This window comes from Ceratotherium simum, chromosome 12, assembly GCF_057802395.1.
Source record: "Ceratotherium simum simum isolate JZ-2026a chromosome 12, ASM5780239v1, whole genome shotgun sequence".
NCBI classification, from domain to species: domain Eukaryota; kingdom Metazoa; phylum Chordata; class Mammalia; order Perissodactyla; family Rhinocerotidae; genus Ceratotherium; species Ceratotherium simum.
Window position 1 is genome coordinate 47492579 of NC_141911.1, and position 22108 is coordinate 47514686.

Below are 22108 nucleotides of genomic sequence, written 5' to 3' on the forward strand. Positions count from 1 at the left end.
TCACCCCAGATATTTCAAAGTTCACTCTTCATTTCCTTCAAGGCTTTTCAGTGAAGCCCAATCTGAAACTATAGCTGAAAGTTCAACTCCTCTACATCAGCATTTCCTAACCTCCATTCGTAATGTACTTTTTCTTCATAACATTGATCACCATCTACCATATTCTATTTTTACTTATTTATTTTGTCCAGTGTCTATCTCCACTCATTAAATAGTAAGCCCAATGAGAATAGTATTTTTGCGTGTTTTTATTGACTACCATACCCCAATCTCTGTAAGAAAGCCTGGCATATAGTATGTGAGTAATATTTTTTGTTGAAAGAATAGATAGCTTGACTGTATATCAACTATATTTTTTAATACCAGGAATATCTCATAAATTTAACTTTAGTAAATAATTATTTTCTGTGGAAACAGGAATTGTGAATGCATTGCTCTGATCACTTTATTTGTATGAATAAAATAGCTTACATACTTGGAGCTATAAATTTAAGTGTGAGTGTGTGCGTGTGTGTGTGTGTGTGTGTGTAGTGAAATTCAGTATCCTAAAGAAGTAAATATAATTAAAGTCTATGTAATTGTTTTAACAATTTTTTTTAAATTTTCTATTATTGAACTGTGGCTTTTTGTACATTCAGGTATAATTGTAATTTCCTTGTGTAATTAGCTGTAGTTATCTTCTTACTATTCATAATATAAATATTTATGTATGCCACCATTTATAGTCACTTTAGCATGAAGTTTTTTGTATGCAGCAGTGCAGCATTATTTTACCAATAACATATTATTTACTCTTTATTCATTACACAATCTGCAAAAATTAACTATTAGCTATTCAGCACAACAAACTGAAAAACAAATCAACCTTATTGGTAGCCTCGTCTTTTCTGATTTTCTATCTAAATATATTACTATCAGATGCACACTGTCCATCTTAAATCCTTTGTTGAGAACTTGTGTGTGTGTGTGTGCATGTGTTCAGGTATGTTGTAAAGTCCAGGATAATCTGGCATCTGTAGTGGTTCCTTAAACTCATGTTTCACCATACGTGTATTGAAATTTTCCTCTTTGAACGAATTCTCCTCAATTTGGTTTCTTATTCCTTAGATGCAATCCTGACTATAAGATTGGAGATAAAATATTTTTGAAGAGATAATATACATGTGTCTATCTACCTACCTATAATAGGAGTATGAAGTAGTTGGATGAATGTAATAAATGTTACTTTCTCTTTTCTAAAACTAGATACTGTCCACTAAATACATTAAAAGATATGACGAAATTTGCTTTACCAAAGATTGCTTTAGTGTGGGACAGAGAAGATCCTGTTGTTTATTTCAGACACATAATAGGAGTGGCAAGAATTACAGAAGTTATACGATCTCATCCCTTTGCCTGTACAGTATTCCATTAAAATTTTATTGTTTTAAACAATATCTTTACTTCCATCCTCAAGCTATCTTTTCTCATTTTATCATGAAGGAAGAAATACCTAGCTAACAACACTGGGAAGAAAAAGTTATTAACTGAGAATGTAATAGGGCGTCTTTCTATATTTCCTACAGAGACATGTACAATGAAAACAAAATCAATTTTGAGATACTAACGCATTGTTCTACAACTCCATAATTTCGGCAGATTTGTTGTTTATTTGTTTTCAGCAGCAAATTCAGTAACGTGTTCTCAGAGAAACAAGAGTGCCAGGGCTATAATTAGACTGGAATAAAGTTAGGTTCTTGAAATAAGAGTTGTCCAAAGAAAATCTCATAAATCAACTTCAAAAAGGAAGAAAATATATTTTTATAATTTTATTTATTTATTTATTTTTCCCCCCAAAGCCCCAGTAGATAGTTGTATGTCATAGCTGCACATCCTTCTAGTTGCTGTATGTGGGACGCGGCCTCAGCGTGGCCAGACAATCGGTGAGCGCCCGGGATCCGAACCCACGGCACCAGAAGCGGAGAGCGCGCACCTAACCGCTAAGCCACGGGGCCGGCCCAAGAAAATATATTTTTAAAAAAGAATTAGAGAGCCGACCCCGTGGCTTAGTGGTTAAGTGCGCGTGCTCCGCTACTGGCGGCCCGGGCCCGGATCCCGGGCGCGCACTGACGCACCGCTTCTCTGGCCTAGCTGAGGCCGCGTCCCACATACAGCAACTAGAAGGATGAGCAGCTATGACATACAACTATCTACTGGGACTTTGGGGTAAGAAAAGGAGGAGGATTGGCAATAGATGTTAGCTCAGAGCCAGTCTTCCTCAGCAAAGAGGAGGATTAGCTCAGATGTTAGCTCTGGGCTGATCATCCTCAAAAAAAAAAAAGAATTAGAGGAGTAGAGTTTTATTACTATAAGCTAATATAACCTACTAGGAAGAAAAAAAAGGAAACAGTGTCAAAAATAAGGAGAATATAGTATAGGAGAGAATGGAATTGATTCAGAGCTGTTGTTTTTTACTTGAGAAGATAAAGTTTGTCTGGGGAAAGTAAGATAAGGAGTAACAACTTCCCAATAACATGGATGCAAATTAACTTTCCCCCATATAAATAAAGATTTTTTTTCCCCCAAAGATGTATAGTTATTATTTATTCATTTACATATGCATGCACACCACAAACATTTGCTGAGTGCTAACTGTATGACAGGTGCTGGCATATGTGTTGGCCTAATAAAAAGAATAAAGCATACACCCCGCTCTGTGCAGAGTAGTGAGGAGAGGGGTAGAGCAAGCACATGGATAAACGAAAGGAGAACACTTTCTATGTGATAAATACCTGTGTACAGGGCAGAGGGAGGCAAACAGGGCATGGGCAAAGAGCGATTAGTTTACTCTGGGATGAGGGGTCACACACAAGGTGAAAATTTGCTTTGATTTTTAAAGGTTGCACAGTGATACAGAAGTGGAGGGTTTGAGTTGCATCGTGAGGGTGTGATGTGTATTTTAAGCAAAAAGATAATCATAAGAATAGTTGAACAAAAGCTTTTCTCATTTGTTGAATTGTAAAAGTTACATATATATGTATCATGTATAAAGTTAGATATATATCACATTATATATATCATTTTATATCATTTCATACATTGATACTGATACTGACATATACTTGTATCAGTGTGTATACTAATAGGTATAGTATAGAGTATAAAAAAATACTCAGAGACACACAGGAGAGACACCAGGAGTTAAGAATTTAGTATGTTAAGCAAGGTCGCAAAATTTCCCTGTAAAGGTCCAGTTATTTAAGCTTTGCAGGCCTTATGTTCTCTGTCACAGCTACTCAACTCTGCAGTTATAAGAGCTAAAGCAGCTATATACAGTATAAAAATGAATGGGTGTGGCAGTATTCCAATAAAACTTTACAAAAACAGGTGGAACCTTGATTTGGCCCTCAGGACATAGTTGGTCAGTACCTGATTTAGAACATGGAGAGGCCATGAAACAGTTTCAAGCAAGGGAGTGATATAATCATATTAGGTTAGAAGAAAGTCATTCAGGTACAGGTGTGCAAGATTTATGAGTGAGGTGGGAATAGAGGCATGTAGAACACTTAAAAGGCTGAGACAATATCTCAGGACAAAGTAATTGCCTGAAATAAGATAGGAGCACTGGTTATGGACAGGATCAGATATACGAGGTGTAAGGAGATAAAATCTACAGGTGGTGATGGATGGAGATTGAGGTAAGGAGAGTGAGCAATACAGGAAGCCTTTAAGGTTTATGACTTGTGTGACTTGGGAAAGGATAGTGCCCTTCACAGAGAAACAGAGAAAAGAAATAAAGAAGAAAGAATCTCTTGAGGAATAGGAATATGTTTACATCTGTACTTACAGAGGTGGTGGCTGAAAATGATTATACACATATAGAACTTTTTTTTTTTTTTTTTTTTAAAGTTTGATGAAGCTGTCTGGTGGTCATTTGTGACCCTGAAGAGAGGTTCTGGTCTGGAAATAAAACCTTAAGTAGTCATTAGCATGTAGGTGGTATTTGGTAGTATTTGAAGTCATTTTTAGATGAGCTGAAAAATGGAAGAGTGGAAAGAGAAAGCCAAGGACAGAACCCTGAGCAAAACTGCTGTCAAGGATGGCAAAGGAGGCACAAGAAGCCAAGAGAAGGAGGAAGAAAATGGGATCAAGGCGTGTTTATGCAACACAGAAAAAACCATCAGTCATGTAGAAGCAATATCAGTTCAATGGAATAATGTTAGTTGTGGCAAATAATTATTTCTTAAACATAGCATTTATTTCTCTGTGATAAATAAAGCCTAATATCCTTAAATAAAGAATGACAATGTCGAGGCAGCCCTGAAGTCCTAGTAGTTCAAGTTCAGCACTCTCACTGCTTCCGCGGCCCAGGCTCATTTCCTGGTCGTGGAACGACACCACCCCTCTGTCAGTTGCGATGCTGCGTCAGTGGCTCACATAGAAGAACTAGAAGGACTTACAACCAGGATATACAGCCATGCACTAAGGCTTTGGGGAGAGAAAAATAAGAGGAAAATTGACAACAGGTGTTAGCTCAGGGTGAATCCTTCCCTGCAAAAAAAAAGAAAAAAGAATGACAATGTCAGTAGCAAATATTTAAACAATCAATTTAAAAATCACTTAATGTTTTTCTAAGCGCTAAATTATTTTTAGAATATTGGCCTAAATGCACTGGAAAAAATTATACATTCTTATTATAAAAAGTTTCAGGCCATGAATAATTGAAAAAAAATTAGTCAAAGCATCATAATGATAAATAACATTATATGAACATATATTTCTTTTAACTTGAGCATTGTCTCAATTATTTTGTTGGCTGTCTGGAATAGTGAAAAAATTAGAATAAGTAGAAGTAGAAAATGAACTAAGAGGAAAAGACAAAGAGAAACAAAGGAAATGCAACAACAGCCTACCTCATCCCCACTCCCATGCGAAACCAGAAAACATGCCCAACCTGCTAGTGTCTTTCTTCAAAGTGAGTAAACTTACATATCCCATAATAAATCCAATACTTCCTATACATAATTTTTACATTTTGTGTTCTCTGCCATATCACTATTAAATATATTCTTCCATATATTTTCTGTGAGTAAACCTTGAAAAATGTACTTCTTTATGGAAAAAATAGACAGGAGTTCAGGACGGCCCGGTGGTGCAAGGGGTTAAGTGCATGCACTCCACTGCGGCGGCCCAGGGTTCGCCGGTTCGGATCCTGGGCACGCACTGACACACCTCTTGGCAAGCCATGCTGTGGCAGCATCCCATATAAAGTGGAGGAAGATGGGCATGGATGTTAGCCCAGGGCCAGTCTTCTTCAGCAAGAAAACAAAGAGGAGAATTGACAGATGTTAGGACAGGGTTGATCTTCCTCACACACACACATAAAAATAATAGACAAGAGTTCAAATCTCTCATAATAGAATTTCAATTAGACTATTTAATATTCTTGTTTTAAATACAAGTGTATCCTTCTTCAGTTATAGAGAATTCTAGAATACCAATCTGTCAGCATAATTTTGATTTATCCAAATATCAATTCTATGGAAATCTTATCTGAAAGTTGATTAGAAACATATTCTGAACTCATCTGTATTTAGTACTCATAATATTTCACCTAACAGTTGTATACCAATATTGTATCAACTTTAAACAGAGTGATTTTTAATCAGGAATGATTTAGCATAAGACACAGATATCTGAATATTGTTTATACATTTATGGTAAATTGTTTTTTGTGTATACCCTTTAGTGTAGTGGTCAGTAGCTCTTAAATAAGCCCAAATATTAAAGTTTTGCTTTTAGATTTAGCAGTCTGTTGGTTGTTGTTTTGGGAATTTAATAAAATGATCTTAAATTCAAAGGGAATAATACGTATGCTAGAATACAGAGCACCTGGCAAACATATTTTTTAAAAGCATAGTGTGCAGGAATTATCAGAAAAAGCAATAGAACCTCTGCAAATAAGTCAGCCTGGTATCTGCATAGGAAAAGACATGTAGATCGAAAGAAAGTATGCAAAAATGTAAATAAAACTCAAAATAGGTGAAAAAATTGTGTGACAAAGTTGGTGTTATTTCAGTGGGAAATGGATTAGTCATTTAGTAAATAGAAAAATTCAAAACAAAACAGGTGGCATATCACGTTATACAACCAGATTTCCCCAGATTAGAAATGCCTATGTGTGGTGGACAGAAGAGTGTTTATGTACGTGAACTATTAAAGCCATATGGAAAACTACCTAGCAACTTTGAAAATTAATGATAAGTTGCATAAACTCTTTAACCCAGCAGTTCAACACTTGAGGATCACTTCTAAGGGGGTAAAGTATCACCATATTAATAAATACATATTTGGCAATTTATAATTAATAACAATTTATATACATTAAAAAATATTTTATTATATATAATTTATATACATTAACAAATATATATGTCATTCAAGGATACATTGTGAGACAAATACAGACACAAAGCAAATGCCCGTTGTTAAGGAAAGTTAAAAAATTATGGCAAAACCATACTATTCAATGTTTTCTATTTATTTAAAACATAGACAGGTTTATACCAGTTGATTTAAAGAGCTTTCCTTGATTAATGAACTTGTGGACAACATGACCTAATTTTTGTACAGTCAACAATGACCTTAAATTTTCCTGTGCTTTCATATATGCAAATTAAGGAAACATACAAGACTATATCTTAGGTAATTAACACCAGTTAACTGCTGGTGGGGGTTTTGGGGAGGAGGAGACGAGGCTAGTTAGACAAACAAAAAAAGAGAGAAACTGTTAAAAAAAGCAGCACATATGATAATATTTCACTGATGTACTTCTATAAAGTTTTAAAGTTATATGCATGAAAATATTTGTATAAAGAAATTTTAAGGGACCTTTAAACTTAAAGTTCCTTTCGTGGATATTTGGAATGCTTATCTCTGATAACGACCTGTGCAATTCAGGAAACTCAGAGTCAAATTGAATACTAAATTGCAGTAATTCAATTAACTTTGATGGTTAATGTTTTCTTCTTCCTTTATTTAATGTAATCAGCTTGCTTTTTACATGTATTTATATTAATATGTATGTATAGGTAAATAGAATATATACACATATTTTATATGTCTTTCTGAAAATGTATTCCTCAGCATATATCTCCCTCATTCTAATTGCATCAAATTTTACAAGAACTGAAGAATGTTATAATAATGAATTGGATTAAATTAAACATCTCAGACTGAGAATAGTGCCAATGGCTGTTACCATTTTTCAAGAGGAACAAATAAAAAGTGACTTTTGACTCTGCCGAAGATTGTTAAGGAGACAAAACTATAATTTCCAGGAACCATAAAGCATACTAAATAAAGTTGTCATTAAAGACAGTGGACTTTGTCACATTTGATTTGATAAGCTTCCATTATTACCTCCGTACTCTGAAAATTAAATCTCTTACCAGACTGTGCAAAGCAGTTTTAGAGGAGGAGTAGGTTGCTACATGAATGCTTGACTTCTGTCTAAAGATAATTATAACAACTATGGAAAGTGACACTGAAAGAAAAAATATGCAGTTAGAAATACAAGGATATATGGATAAATCTTACAAGAAATTTTCAATTTTCAGCAATCAAATCTTTAAATTTAGTAAACTCTTACAACTCTTTAATTCCCTTTAAAAATATCTCCTTAATTTTTTAATACACACAAAAGATATTATAGTATGTGTTAATTTTAAGTAAAAACAACAAAATAAATAGCTGTGTATCCACCATGAGACTCAGGAAATAAAATTTTCAAACATATTGCCTGTGTCTAATCCCATTTTCCCTCTTCTGTTCAGGAGGCAATTACCATCCCAATTCTACGTTAACCACTCTCTTTCTTTTTTATGTGGTCTTGAAATATATGAATGCATTCTTAATTTTTTTCTTTTTTGGCGTTGCATATTTGGAACTGTATGTGAATTGCATCATATTTTATTTATTCTGCAACTTTTTCTTTGCCTCAAAATTGTATTTATGCTTCATGTTTCCATTTTTCTTTTCATTTTGATAACTTTATTTTGGTTTGATATTATTTTGCCTTCTTTTTGTACTTTCTCTAATTAGAAATTAAAGATACTATTTTTGTTTTATTTAAAGTGGTTACCACTAACATTTTAACATACATAATGTATAAGTTCTAAGTTTATTAAACAGCCTTAATATTCTTCTAAGAAAAAGAATCAAGAATTTAAGAATACTTTAAATCAAATTTGCACAATAATCTATGCTATTGTCACTCTAGGCATTAGATTTATATAGCTTTGTTTAATTCCACAAAAACATATTATTAATATTTTTTGTTATTAGTTTTACCTACATATTTAATAATGTTTTTGCTTAACTTTTGTTATTGTGTCCTAGATAATCCATCTGGGATCTTTCCTTCCGCCTAAATCATATCCATAGAGTTTTCTTTCTTGAGATTCTGTTACTTGCAAACCCTCAATTCTTTGTTTCTATGAATATATTTTTATTTTTTATTTATGAAAGATTTATTTCTAGGTTGACAACATTTTTCCTGCACAATTTTTCAAAATTGCTGTTGTATTGTTTTTTAGTTTCCACTGTAGCTATGGAAAATTTATCTGTTTGTCTAAAGTTATTCCATTGAAGTAGATATATCTATTTTCTCTGGCTGCTGTTAAGATTTTCTTTTGTTCTTTGTTGCTTTGCTGTTTCACTTTAGTGTATCTAGGTGTAAACTTTTTATTTATCATGTTTAGGATTCATTGAGATTCTGGAATTTGAACATATGTGTCTTCCATCAATTTTGAAACATTATCCACCATTATTACTTTGAATTTTAACTCTACACCATTTTCTCTCTGCTTTCCTCCTCGTACTCTTTTTAGCCAGGTGGCAAAGCTTCCAGGTTCTTCCATGCTTCTTAATATTTCTCTTAGTATCACCACCCTAACATTTTTACATTTTTCTTCCAATTTATTCATTTTTTTTCAGCTGCATCTTATTAACTGGCTAATTGTCCATTTAATTATTTATTAAAATGTTCTTTCTTTCCTCCTTGAACTTCCTTAGCTGTCTTTCTAATATGCTTGACTATTTTTAAAAGTCTCTTGTTCCTCACTCATTTTTCAATCAACTGTTTTATTAGGTCAATTATGTTATATATACTTATTTTATATGTTTACTCAACATCATTATCTATGTTCATTGGAGAGTGATTATATTCTCTCTTTTATCCTTTTGGCTCTTATTCATGATGCCTTTGCTCCTTGCATATGCAGTGATCTTCATTTGTAAGCTTATGTTCCTTGAAACCTTTATAATAATAATTTTTTTGTGTGTGTGTGAGGAAGATCAGCCCTGAACTAACATCTGCCAATACTCCTCTTTTTGCTGAGGAAGACTGGCCCTGGGCCAACGTTCATGCCCATCTTCCTCCACTTTATATGGGACGCCACCACAGCACAGACCAACAAGCAGCACTTAGGTACGTGCCCAGGATCTGAACCGGCAAACCCCGGGCCGCCACAGCAGAGCGCGTGCACCCAACCGCTTGCGCCACCGGGTGGCCCCTTTATAATAATAATTTTTGAGATCTGGTTTGAAGCTTGTGTTCTCCCCAAAATAGTTTACATTTAGTGTTCCCTATTTCTTGGTGACGTTATATGACTACAACCACGTTATTAAGAAAATTATTCCCTTGAATTTTTCAGAAACACGTAAGGACTGTGAATTCAGATGTCATGTCCATGTGAATGTTTTTGAATCTGAATTCTTAGCAAAGATGTTTTTCCCTGGTGCAAATGTAAAGTTTGAAACAAGCATATTTAGGGCGGATTATGTTTTAATTCACACTTATTCGAAGAGAAAGGCCGTTAATTTTTCCAGCTTTATTTGTTGAGTCTTCTATCAGATTTCCCACAAAATCAGACCCTAGGCTTTGTCTTTGGCTGTGTGGTAGGAAAATTGAAAGTCAAATTCAACAAGAGGTAGCAGATGACCCTTCTTGACTCTCTAGATTTCTTTTACTTTGTTTTTGGCCTCTAAGAATTTTCTTATTAATACATGTTAGATCTCATTGATGCACTTCATGAGATGCTTTTATTTTTATATAGTTTCCTGGAATTTTTAGTTTTTTTGCTATAGTACTATTTGAGTATATCACTCTTTAACAGCAATTTTGATCAATTTTCCTTTCCATTACCACTGTGTTTGAAGTAGATTATATTTTCACCATCTCATATTTGTATTTTCATAGAAATCTCCCAACTGATTAAATCATCCCCAAATACCACTTTCAAAATTGGCTTTTCCTCAATCCTTAAATGAGTTCCTACAAATTTCTACCTCATATTCATATTATTCAACCCTACTTCTCAAAATATTTACGTTCTGTTATGGATTGAATTGTTTTCCTCCAAAAGATATATTGAATTAACTCTAAATATGACCTTATTTGGAAATAGGGTCTTTGCAGATGTAATTAGTTAAGAGGAAGTGATACTGGATAGACAGGGCCCTTAATCCAATATGCCTGGTATCCTTATAAGAGACAGAGACACACAGGGAAAAGACGGCCATGTGTCACTGGAGGCAGATTGGAATGATGCATCTACAGCGCAAGGAGTGCCAAGAAGTTTTGGTAACTGTCAGAAGATAAAGCATGGAACAGATTCTCCTTCTGAGCCCTCTGAAACCAAGGAGCCAACTTTGCAGCACCTTGAACTCCGACTTCTAGCCTCCAGAACTGAGAGAATAAATTTTTGTCGTTTTAAACCACCTGGTTTGTGGTAATTTGTTACAGCAGCCCTAGGAAACTAATACACTTAAACTTAATTTCCAACTATATTCTTACGGAGATTCTTTACGGTAAGCCATCTAAACAATTCTCTCATCGTCTGAAATACATATCATAATTATGCTAATTTCTACTTTTTCTTTTTTCTATATAGTTTTAATTTTTATCAATTATGTTCTCTTCTCAGCCAATCCATTCTGCCGTATCATCTTCGTAATCTATTAAACCCAGTATTAACTACTCCTTTTCCTAAACTGTGCCACACATGGCTTTTTTCTCAGAATTCTTCATGTATATATGTCTAATTTCCCTTATACATTTTCTATTTTTATACCTCACACAATATAGTACTGTACTGGACTCATTCAATATATATAATTTAATATATACACACTTCTATACAATGACTATATGAATTCTTGATAAATTAGGCCCCAAATAAAATATACTAAACACATTCCAAATAGAGGATTGTTCCTCTGTTAAGAATGCAAATAATAATAATCCAAATTTAATTTTGCAAACCATAGACTTCACATATCAGAAAGCAAAATTTGACTTAGTGATTTCAACACTTCCAGCTTTTAGCAACATGTGGTTAGAGGCAGCTTCCATCATTTCTTTTTCTCAAATGTTGTGTGTGCTCTGGCACTATCATTTGTCTTAAGCCAAACATTTCTTCTCAGATTTTGACCAAGATTGAGTTTTAAGTAGTAAAATATTTTTGAATAATATGCATACTCTTTGAAGAAAAGTTTACTGCATTTTTGTAACTAAAGCTATGGATATTTAAGTATTTAATTTTAATTCTGGATGGGATAAATGATAAATCTAAAGAATTAGCTATTTTTCATTATTGTATACCAATAACTAGTTGAATTTTTAATACTTGACTGAAGGCTATTTTATTTTTGAAGTTTATAAATTTAATTTTGTAGTATTACCTACTTAATAAAGCTATTGTTTAGGTTGTTCTTAGAAATATTTTAGTTCTAGGATTATATTCCTTGATTTTTTCTGTTTTAAAATATATGTACGAGATAATTGAGACCCAAATAAGTTTTTTGCTCACGATCACACAGATAGCCAGTGAGAAAAGAAATAATTAGTGTTTCAGTATCCCAACTACTGATTGTTTTCTTTCTTGGTCACCAAGATATTTCATGAATCAATACATAGTTGTGTGACTTTGCAGTATGTTTAGCACTGTTCTGAAAGCTAAATATTGGTTTGATTTTTAAGTATCCCCAAATTTTGTTGTGTTGTGCTTTGTATTTTTCTAAATTCTTATTTTTGCTTTTCTCTGTCTTTCTCAAGGTCTTGTATCTGATATGCCTCTGAAAATCCCAAGTCAAGAGAGTTCCTGTACAATGTTCTATGAGGGATAAAAAGTCTTTTGTTTGGTAGTGTGTGATATTGACCTTAGGCTTAAAGTGAGAGGGGATGCAATCTTTTCTCAGCCTCCTCTATTTCATTCCGTATTTACCTAGCTTACTGATTATGTGCTCTGAACGGACACCTGGCCAAAAATTCTAGGCAATTCAACGTTTTATGCCTCTGACACTGCAATTCACCCTCCAAGTTTTATTTGTTCAGAAATAAAAAAATTACTATTTCCAGGTCATTGGATCTTAAAGTGCTGAAAGAGTTAAAACAAAAAGAATAAAGAATAAATACTAATATTCTAAAAAGACTCTCCACATAGGATTTAGACAATAGTCTAAACTGAATGGTGAATGAATGTTAACAAACTAAGGTTTACTGAATTATATTTTGCATCACATTGTATCTTTGCTTGATTTGATTGTATTATAAGACTTAACAGGTATGTAGATATTCTGTCAAACCAAGACAATGACGCACACACTACGAAATTAAGTGGCCTGATGGATTGATCATTTTGCCTTACCAAATTATCTCATATTATACCTGTTCACATCACAACAGACACACCCCCCCCACACACACACACCCACACACACTTAGTGGGCTCCATAGAGGCCTTAAGAGTTAGAGCATGCAAAACAAATGAAAACTCTGTTTCTTAAATTCTGAGGATACTTTGAAATCTGTTAAACTCCATCCTTGAAGATGCTGTCCATTCCAGATTCTTCAAGATTTGAAAGATAAGGTGATGAACATGTTTTAAATCAGTTCACTGAGCACTGAGCTATTGCTTAAGGGAAGGAGAGCTTGGTCTGAAAGACAATAATAAAACCGTGACCAGTTTGTTTTCTGGCTCCACCCTTCTTTGTGCCATTACTGTCATGTGATATAAGTCATTTCACAATGTGAGAGATTATTAAAATTAACATTAACATTAAGGAATTTTCTATCTCTGCTCATGATGCAAGAAAAAAATAGAGTTTAGCATATACCTATGCCCTTTGTATCAGAAAATTACAATTACTACCAATGTATATGATTTGATGCAAAATCACTCATGTGTATAGCGTAACTGAAAACATGTAATATGTGAGATGCAGTCATCGCCTGCCATCCTATATATGCACTTAATCTATCTAGTGGTTAGCCATTCTTTTCAGACCCTGGAGTTATATCAGGGACACTATCTTCTGCCAAAAGGGTGAAGTCACTTGAATGTAAAATAAATGTGACATCTCTGATTATCACATGGATATTTTATCTGACTGTTGATGCTACCAAATTGTCAATATGAGTGTTTTACTGATTCTGGTTTATGAGAAAAACATCATTAAGTTTTCATGTTTGTCTTTAGTTATAGAATATCTTTGGACTTGTTATTTTTATAAATTTCATATTAAATCAAACTAAATTTTATTATGCACCATTTTATATTTACAAAGTGATTCCACAATATCTTCATAATAAATTTAGATCATATTATGTCAAAGCTAAGACTACTGTGAAGCCTACTGAGTTTTTGAGGATACAGGCCATATTATAAAGAGAAAAATCTGGAATCCAAGAGACAGAATTCAAAAAATAATAGCTATCACCTACCAGAATTTCCCAATATAACATTTAATGGGTATTGCAAACTGGGGCTTGAGTTGGGCCAAAGTTCCTAAATAAATGGATTTGTTCTAGGGAGTGAGGCATGGCCACAACATTCTTTCAATATACAGACGTATCCTGGGACACTTTAATTGAGTCAGTAAGAAATTGGGAATATTATGGCAAAAAATGGAAGAAAATGGTTATCAAGGGCCCTAGATAGGTTTTGAGGGTTGGGATGCAATCCAAGAGAGGAGACTGGAAAGAAAATATAAATAACTGTGTGAAAATGAGAGTAGGAGAAAAGTTATAGTTTGCTGAGCTGATAGGTACCCAGGACTCAACAGAGATCCTTCTAAATACTAAACTTAATATGGAAAAATATGTCCAACCACATAAATTCATGAATCTGAACCTATACATATGCATCTTCCTTATTTTTTTTTTAAGGTCTGTTTCAGGAGCTGGATAAACTAAATTGAAAATATTTTCTCCTGAGGAGAGAAGGGGCAGAGACTCTCATTTAAAATAAATGTTATTGAATTGATAGAGTTCACGTCATTTGTTTAACATACTAAAACAGATTGCTGGTAGAACCCCAGTTGTAGAATTCTGATCTATTACTTTGTGGTACACTCCCTCTGGTTTGCATCCTTCCAACAAAACATGACATTACTGACTGTTTGACTCCTCTGCAGGGGTTAATTTCCTGAATTTTGTAATTCTAATTAATAATATTGTCTTACCCTACGGATGTTACTCTGAAAATAGCTATAAAAGCCATAGTCATTTTCTGGTACCTGCAAGTATCAAAAAGAGATTTAAAAAAGGGGGAGGGATCAGATTGATGAATGATTAATAATCCTTTCACTTGATGCAAAGCACATGTTTTTAACTAAATTCTACTAGAACAATGGGTTCTCCGGCAGTTCATGAAGGGCAACCTCTGTGTATTGGTATATGAGGTGTACTGAGAGTGGCAAATGGGCTTGTTCTATACCTCCTAAATTGAAGATGTCTGCATAAGCATTCATATAACTAAAGTGTTCTGTAGTCAAAAAGGTTTAAAACTACCATTTTAAATGAAGAATACATGAAATGATATTTGGACTTCTTAATATGATCTTCTGTTGCCTTATCTGTATGCTGATGACAGAATATCTGCAATTTCTGAGATAGTTCAGTCTTGTCATGCAACAAAAAAATATCCATTTCAGAGCTGGCCCTGTGGCATAGCAGTGAAGTCCATGCACTCTGCTTCAGCAGCCCGGTGTTCGCAGGTTTGGATCCCAGGCACGGACCAATGCACTGCTTGTCGAACCATGCTGTGGCAGCGTCCCATATAAAGTAGAGGAAGATCGGCATGAACGTTAGCCCAAGGCCAAGCTTCCTCAGCAAAAAGACGAGGATTGCAACAGCTGTTAGCTCAGGGCTAATCTTCCTCACACACATACAAAAAATATTCATTTCATATTGTCTTTGAGCCAAAGGAAACAGTTAGGATTCTAATTCATAGCCAATTAGAGTTAAAGAACATAATATTATCAGAGTTTTGTTTTTTGGTCTTGTTTTGTTTTGGTTTTAAAGGAAAGGAAAGAACTTTAGATTTAGAGATTAGGACCATTTACTCAAAACCGCTTTAGTAGTTACTTGCAAAGTAGAAACTAGAACACAAATCCACAGACTTCCAACTCATGGTACCACACTTCCCCTTTCTATGTATATTGACTCATTGAGATGCTCACAACTACAGATGAGGAAATTACTATTAGTATACTCATCTTAGAGATGAGGAAGCTGAGACATAAGGAGTTTAAGTAACATAGTCAGTCATTCAACCAGTAATTATTGTAGCTAGGACTCAAACTAAGGCAATGTTTCTAAAAATTCTGTGATTTTTATTGCACGGCTATGTCTAATCTAAAATTAAAAGGGAAAAAATTTCATCAACATCAGTGACTGACTCAAAGTTTGAAGGACATAACAACAATCATGGAAAGTACAGCCTCAGATATATTGTCTTTTGTAAAGCAATAAAATGCTATACTGAAATAACTGAGAGTATCATAGGGACGATTACACACACACACACACAAATACAGACACACTTGTTTCACATATATGTATATATACACACATTAATTTCACAGACACATATAAATGAGGAAGTCAAGATATCTTTAAAGTGTAACTGATATAGGTCTTCTTAAGCTGATATCTTGTTCCTCCAGGTTTCCTTAAAATCTAAACCTTTTAGTACACAGTGAATTCAAATTAATTATGATATAGCAAACTTACATCACAGTCCTCTTGACTTTTCAAAAGTAACTGAATTAGAAATTTGAAGCAAACAAATATTCACTTTAAAAATAATATGAACATCTATAATGTTTGTGTTTAACACTTCAAGCTCAATGCAAATCTCCCTCCTCCTTTCTGGGAAATGAATGAAGAGGCACTGAATTTCCTTCATGATTGCTGAATGCATATGCATACATACATATGTAAACAAGATGCAAGGTGGCAGAGGAGATAATAGGGAAATCAGATCCTCTAGATAACATAATAGGCTAAAATATGGTCTTTAAGGAAGAGTCTCAGAGGAAAGCATACTCTTTAATAAACAAAGAGCAGATTCAATCTGATGCTTCCATGTGCTTGTTGAAAGCAAGATCACATATTATGATGCAGTCTCCTTCTCCCCGCCTTCACCCCATCACGTTTTGAATGGCTATTAGAGCTAATAGTAGTTATTAATAACAAATAGTAGTTAATAGTAAAAGTAAATAATGTATTTTCAAGACAAAAATTCACCTATCAGAAAAACAGCCTAAAAATGAGCTTTTCACCACATGGCATTATTTAGTAGAAGAAAGTGTTGAAAACCCAATCTCTCAATAGGTACATAATCTACATAGGATGTAAAGGCAAATGCAAAAAAAAAAAAAAAAATGAGGCTTAATTCCCCATGTTGAAAATGAGGGAAGACACTTCCCCCTCCCTTTCCTTACAGCATCTACTTTAGAAAACATGTAAGTTCTTTCTGCTTCCTTGAAACGTATGAATGTCTTTCTACCTGAGCTAACCTCTGCTGTCAGTCTTCTCTTTTTCTTGAGGAAGATTTGCCCTGAGCCAACATCTGTGCTAATCTTCCTCTATTTTGCATGTGGGTCATTGCCACAGCGTGGCTGACAAGTGGTGTAGGTCCACACCCGGGATCCAAACCTGCAAACCCGGGCTATCGAAGTGGAATGCACCCAACTTAACCACTAAGCCACAGGGCTGGCCCCTATGAATATCTTTTTAAAAGCTAAATAAGTCTCTTGTCAACTTTAACCCCCAGGAATGTCTTTCCAAGGATATGGGAACCATCTCTTTGAAATGTAATCATCAAAGAAGATAGGGTCCCTGTCTCCCAGTTTCTTTGGGAGGGTAAGAGCCTGACTTCTGTGGGTGCCTTGCTCTAAGATGCAAAACTACCTCTTGTCCTAAAGATAGGAATTTATTTCCCTTTGGATTAATCCAATTAACAAACACAGATGGCTACACCAATTCAGGTGAATCTAGGATTAACTTTGTGTGACAAATGGTGCTATCAATTCCTCTTGCTTGAGGGCTAGTTATTGTTTATATTGAGAATGCATATGGAATGGTCATATTTGCTTGGCTATACAAAAGGGTGAGACATCTTTCTGTCTTTACAATCTTTTAGTGGATTCCCTGTGATGCACTTTGCATTCTGCTTTAATGCCGATTCAATAATAAAAATTGTTTTCTTTCTCTTCTACCTTTGTAGAGAGGTTTTCTGGTTTGGGAGGAGATTTTGAATTAATTATATTTTCCCATCAGGGCTCATCCCATCAAAAGGGAAAATTCACTGTTCCTTATTTGATATAGACATCTTAAGTGTAAATTCAGTGTAATATAGTAAACAAAAATATAAAACTATAGCTTATTCATGTTTAATTTTTGGATTGTATTCTCAATGAAAGCATTTTGCTGAGAAATATCAACTTTTTATTGCACAAAATTTGGATTTCCAAAGCTTTTTAAGTAAGTGAATACTTGTTTTGCACTGATCATTTGCATTAATATTGTTAAAGTGTTTCTTCATTTCTTTAAAAAAATATGAATTAGATTTTAAAACGAAATAACAATAGTGTCCTTTCTCCCTCAACTTATTAGTAATATAGCTTGTATTGTTTGATAGTTTAACTGTGATGTTAAAATGCTAGTGTTTCTTTCCTGGGTCAAGACAGGGAGCACTGAAGCGGAGAAAAGGGAGAGAAGTTTCCACAAGCCAGCTGTGCTCTACTGCTCATTGCATTTGACATGCTTCATGATGAGCGAGGGATACACAGAGTACTATGTACAGCCTCACTGCAGCTAGATATAATTATGTCAGTGAATATTTGAAATTATAGCTATTTCCAAGTGTGGAATCTATGAAACTGGATAATACAATTTTAAAAACCAAGATTAAAGTTTACTTTGTACTATACTGTTACCAACATTGATATTTATAAACATTCAGTGAAAAAATAAGGACTTTTAAGAAAATTACTTCTTTAATCTGATCTAAAATTAACAAGGCACAACTCTGACACTATTACTAAAATGATCAGAGTAAGCCTAGCTAGATTTAATGTTTCTTATGTTTTCAGACATGGGGAATTGGTAAAATAATTAACAACTTAATTATTAAACGCTATGTGGGTCTTGAGTGAGGCAATCTATCTCTGAACTCTAATCTAGCACAGTGTTGTTAGCTAACCATGAAACACTGAGCACATGTTTAACCTCTCCGACTTTCAAATTCCCGAACTGTGAAATCAGAAGACTAATAGTACTTTTCTTTCTTCACCCCAACGTTTCTTTCTTTGTTCGTTCATTTTTTTTATTGTTTTCTTTTCCCTGAAAATCAAATGAGATACTTTATGTAAAAGCAACCTGTAAAATTTCAAGTACTATGCAGATACTGTTACTTATGTTTACCTCCCTTACAAGCTAATTGGTACATAACTACTAACCTCCATTGTTTCTTTAGCAGGTATTTGAGATTTCCAGTGTGCAGTAGTTCTGCCCTCTTTTTGGAACTTCGTTGGCTCTAAGAGTTTGACAGGAGACCGACCTAAGAAAGAGAAAGTCAGAACAGTCTGCATTTTATCACTGTTAAAAGAACTTGTTTAAAAGTAGTTTGGGTTCCCCTTTTTGCCTCTCCAGTCAAATCCCCTTCCTAGCCCTCTTAATTTGTCTGTTCCTTCTTATGTTTTAAAAATCCTTGGATGTGTTTTCTGTTTAAATCTAAGGATGTGCTCATATGCATGCATTTACACATTAATGCAAGACAGAACATCCTAGACATGAAACAGTGCAATTATGTACAATTAGAAACAGCCTCTGATTCACTCCAGGAAATTGCTTAAGTCCTTTTCTACACAAACAGAGTTACATGGAGATGAAATTTTTATATGCCATGTAAATCCTCAAATAAATTTGAATGGAAGCAAGGTACTGAAGTGCCCATCCAAGCAGGTGGTGGTGTTGCCCACAGACATCTGAAATGATGAGAACCTGAGCAGTCCTGTTGACCAACCACCTTTAACAACTGCTTCAGTGAATCTTTAGAAGATGTATGGTTTCTATTTGTGCATATATTCATCTTTCTCAAAAAGCATTGAGACAAGTAGCAATAACAATTCTAAAAAAGGTGAAATAGAAATCAAAACAAAGTATCAATAGAAGATATAAATAAGCAAGACAGTCATAAGGAAGGAAGACCATATTCCTAGGCCATATGAATTTCTGTTTGCTCAGCCTTAAAGTAGTCAAGAGCAAATGGTGAAACATGGTCACTTATAGAACTGTCATCATCAAAAAGGAAAGAACATTGGTTCCTTAGAGGAAGTAAGTTATACCTTGCATACTTCTACCAAAAACAAAACAAAACAAACTTAAAATTTCGCATGGGGCTCAATTTAAAGAGCCCTGAATGATAATTTTTTATACAGTTTTCCTACAGATAATGAAGTCACAGATTTCAAATTGCTAGACAGTATAACTTCTTTAGACAATGACCAAGGGCTTAATATTAAAATAAAGCTCATTAAGCTTACGTGGTCTGGCTTTTAGAGATAGACAGAAAATACCTAGAGGAGTGGCTAGATAGGATATCATCCAAGCCATTCGACACAGATAATTTCTCTAATCCAGTATATTTATTGGGACCGAAGAACAATACAGCTATGTATTCTCAGATGAGAGCCTAGGGCACTGCCTTTCTAAAATGCTGATGGAAGATTCATTCATATGCATTTAAAATCAGACAATAAATAAATATAATCAAGAATTTCTCAAGAATTGATGGCTGGTTCAATTTAGACTCATAGGTGGTACAAAGTAGTTACTGAAGATCATGTCAAGCTTTATTTTAAGTACACATTTCTTTTGCACATGCAAATTTAATCAGGTTGGCATCAAAACTCCAGGGAAGTATATGAGCATTTCTTCTTGATAACTCAGATTTCAAGAGGCATGTTGTTAAAATTTTTGAACAAAAATAACCATATTTCTATACCAAGCTTGTAATTCTCTTTTTATCACTAAAAGTGGAACACTTACGTAGTTATCAGAGAAGAAATATATAAGGGTGCTTTTTAAAAGGGCTATATAAACTACAAGTATCAGCTAAGAACAGCTTACATCTAATTTATTAAAGCGTACTGCCTACTCCCTAAATAATGAGGACAAATCACCTCTGATATATAGGAGAGTGGTATGATCCCAAAATTTAGAAATACAGCACTGCAAAAGCGTCTGTTAAAACATCATCATTTCCACTTCTTCCTAGATTATATTTCCCGGCCTCCCTTCCAGTTAGGTGTGGCCATGTGATTAGGTTCTATGCAGCTGAAGGTGAATGGAAGTAACTGATCCCTCTCCCACTCCTGGTCCATAAAAGACATCTTCCACTCATGGTCCTCTGGGCCCTTTTCCCTCTGCCAGCTGGGTGTTGTTACCCAGGGCAATCTTGGAGGACACATGTTGAAGGTGCAGTGTCTCTGATATCTTACTATTGATTTACCGTACAGAACAGAGCACTTCCCCCATCTGCATCTGCCTTGATCTGGATACCTGAATGAGGAATAAAAGTCTGTTGTTTGGAAGCATTACACGTTGAAGGGTATATTGGTTACTATGTTAGCCTGTTCAAGTCATTTAACATCGTCCTGCAGAAGAGATCTTGTTTCTATTTGAGAAGCATTTGACTTTCTCTGTATTTCTTTATGTCTGTGAAGCTGATCTTTAAATTTGTGTTTCCACGTGAATTAGTTTGGTTGTGGCTTGTATTTCCCACCTTGTTTGAACTCATCTCTTCTCCCTCCTTATGCTCCAGCCACTTTGGTCTTCTTTCTGTTCCTCATATACGCCATGCTCATTTCTGCTTTAGAACTGCTGTGCTGAATTTGACCTCTTCAGTGTTCTTCTTTCTTTCCTTTCCTTTTTGCATGACTGCCTTCTGATCTTCCATGTGTTGGCTCAAACATCATCATATCTGAGAGCTCTCTTTGCTCACATTAATGTGGAACACCTACCACCTGCCTTCCCATACCCCGTTATTGCGCTTATCGTTTAGCTCCTTTATTTATTTTGTTTATGGTTGTGTGTGTATGAGGGTGTATGTGTGTGTGTTTTTCTCCTTCCTCTAAATGTAGCCTGCAATATGACAAAAGACTTTGTCTTTTCTGTTCCCCAACTCTTATCTTCAGTGCCTCGGATAGATAATTTCTGGTACATAGTAGGAGTTTGATAAATACATTTTCAATTCAATATGAACACTGCTTGTTCAAAGATAAATCAATAGATAAAGAGTTGGGTTATTAAAGCCAGTAGATGCTCAATGATTATTGCTAGTGTGATGGCAGTATATCATCAAGTATTGCTGAGCAAACTAATTTATTTACCATAGAACCACATTATATGAGGGGAAATAAAAGCAAATATTGACTGTGGCTGAAGTTCTATAACAGTTTTATGGGTACCTATTTAACATTTCATAAAAACTGAAATGAATCTATAGTGCTTTACATATGCCATAATCTCATAGTTAATGAAGAGTTTATTGGCTCTGAAGAAAGTAATTAAAAGGGGACTTATTAATTGATTTTGTTACAAGATTCAACAAACTTTGAAACATAGTATTATTGTATTTTGAAATTAATGGAAATATGAATATTAATGGTATATGAGTTGTATTTAATATATATTACATATTTTTGCATAAATGGTTTATGGAATGAATGACGATGCAATTGTTAAACATGAAAACAATTTACTCTCTGTGCCCAT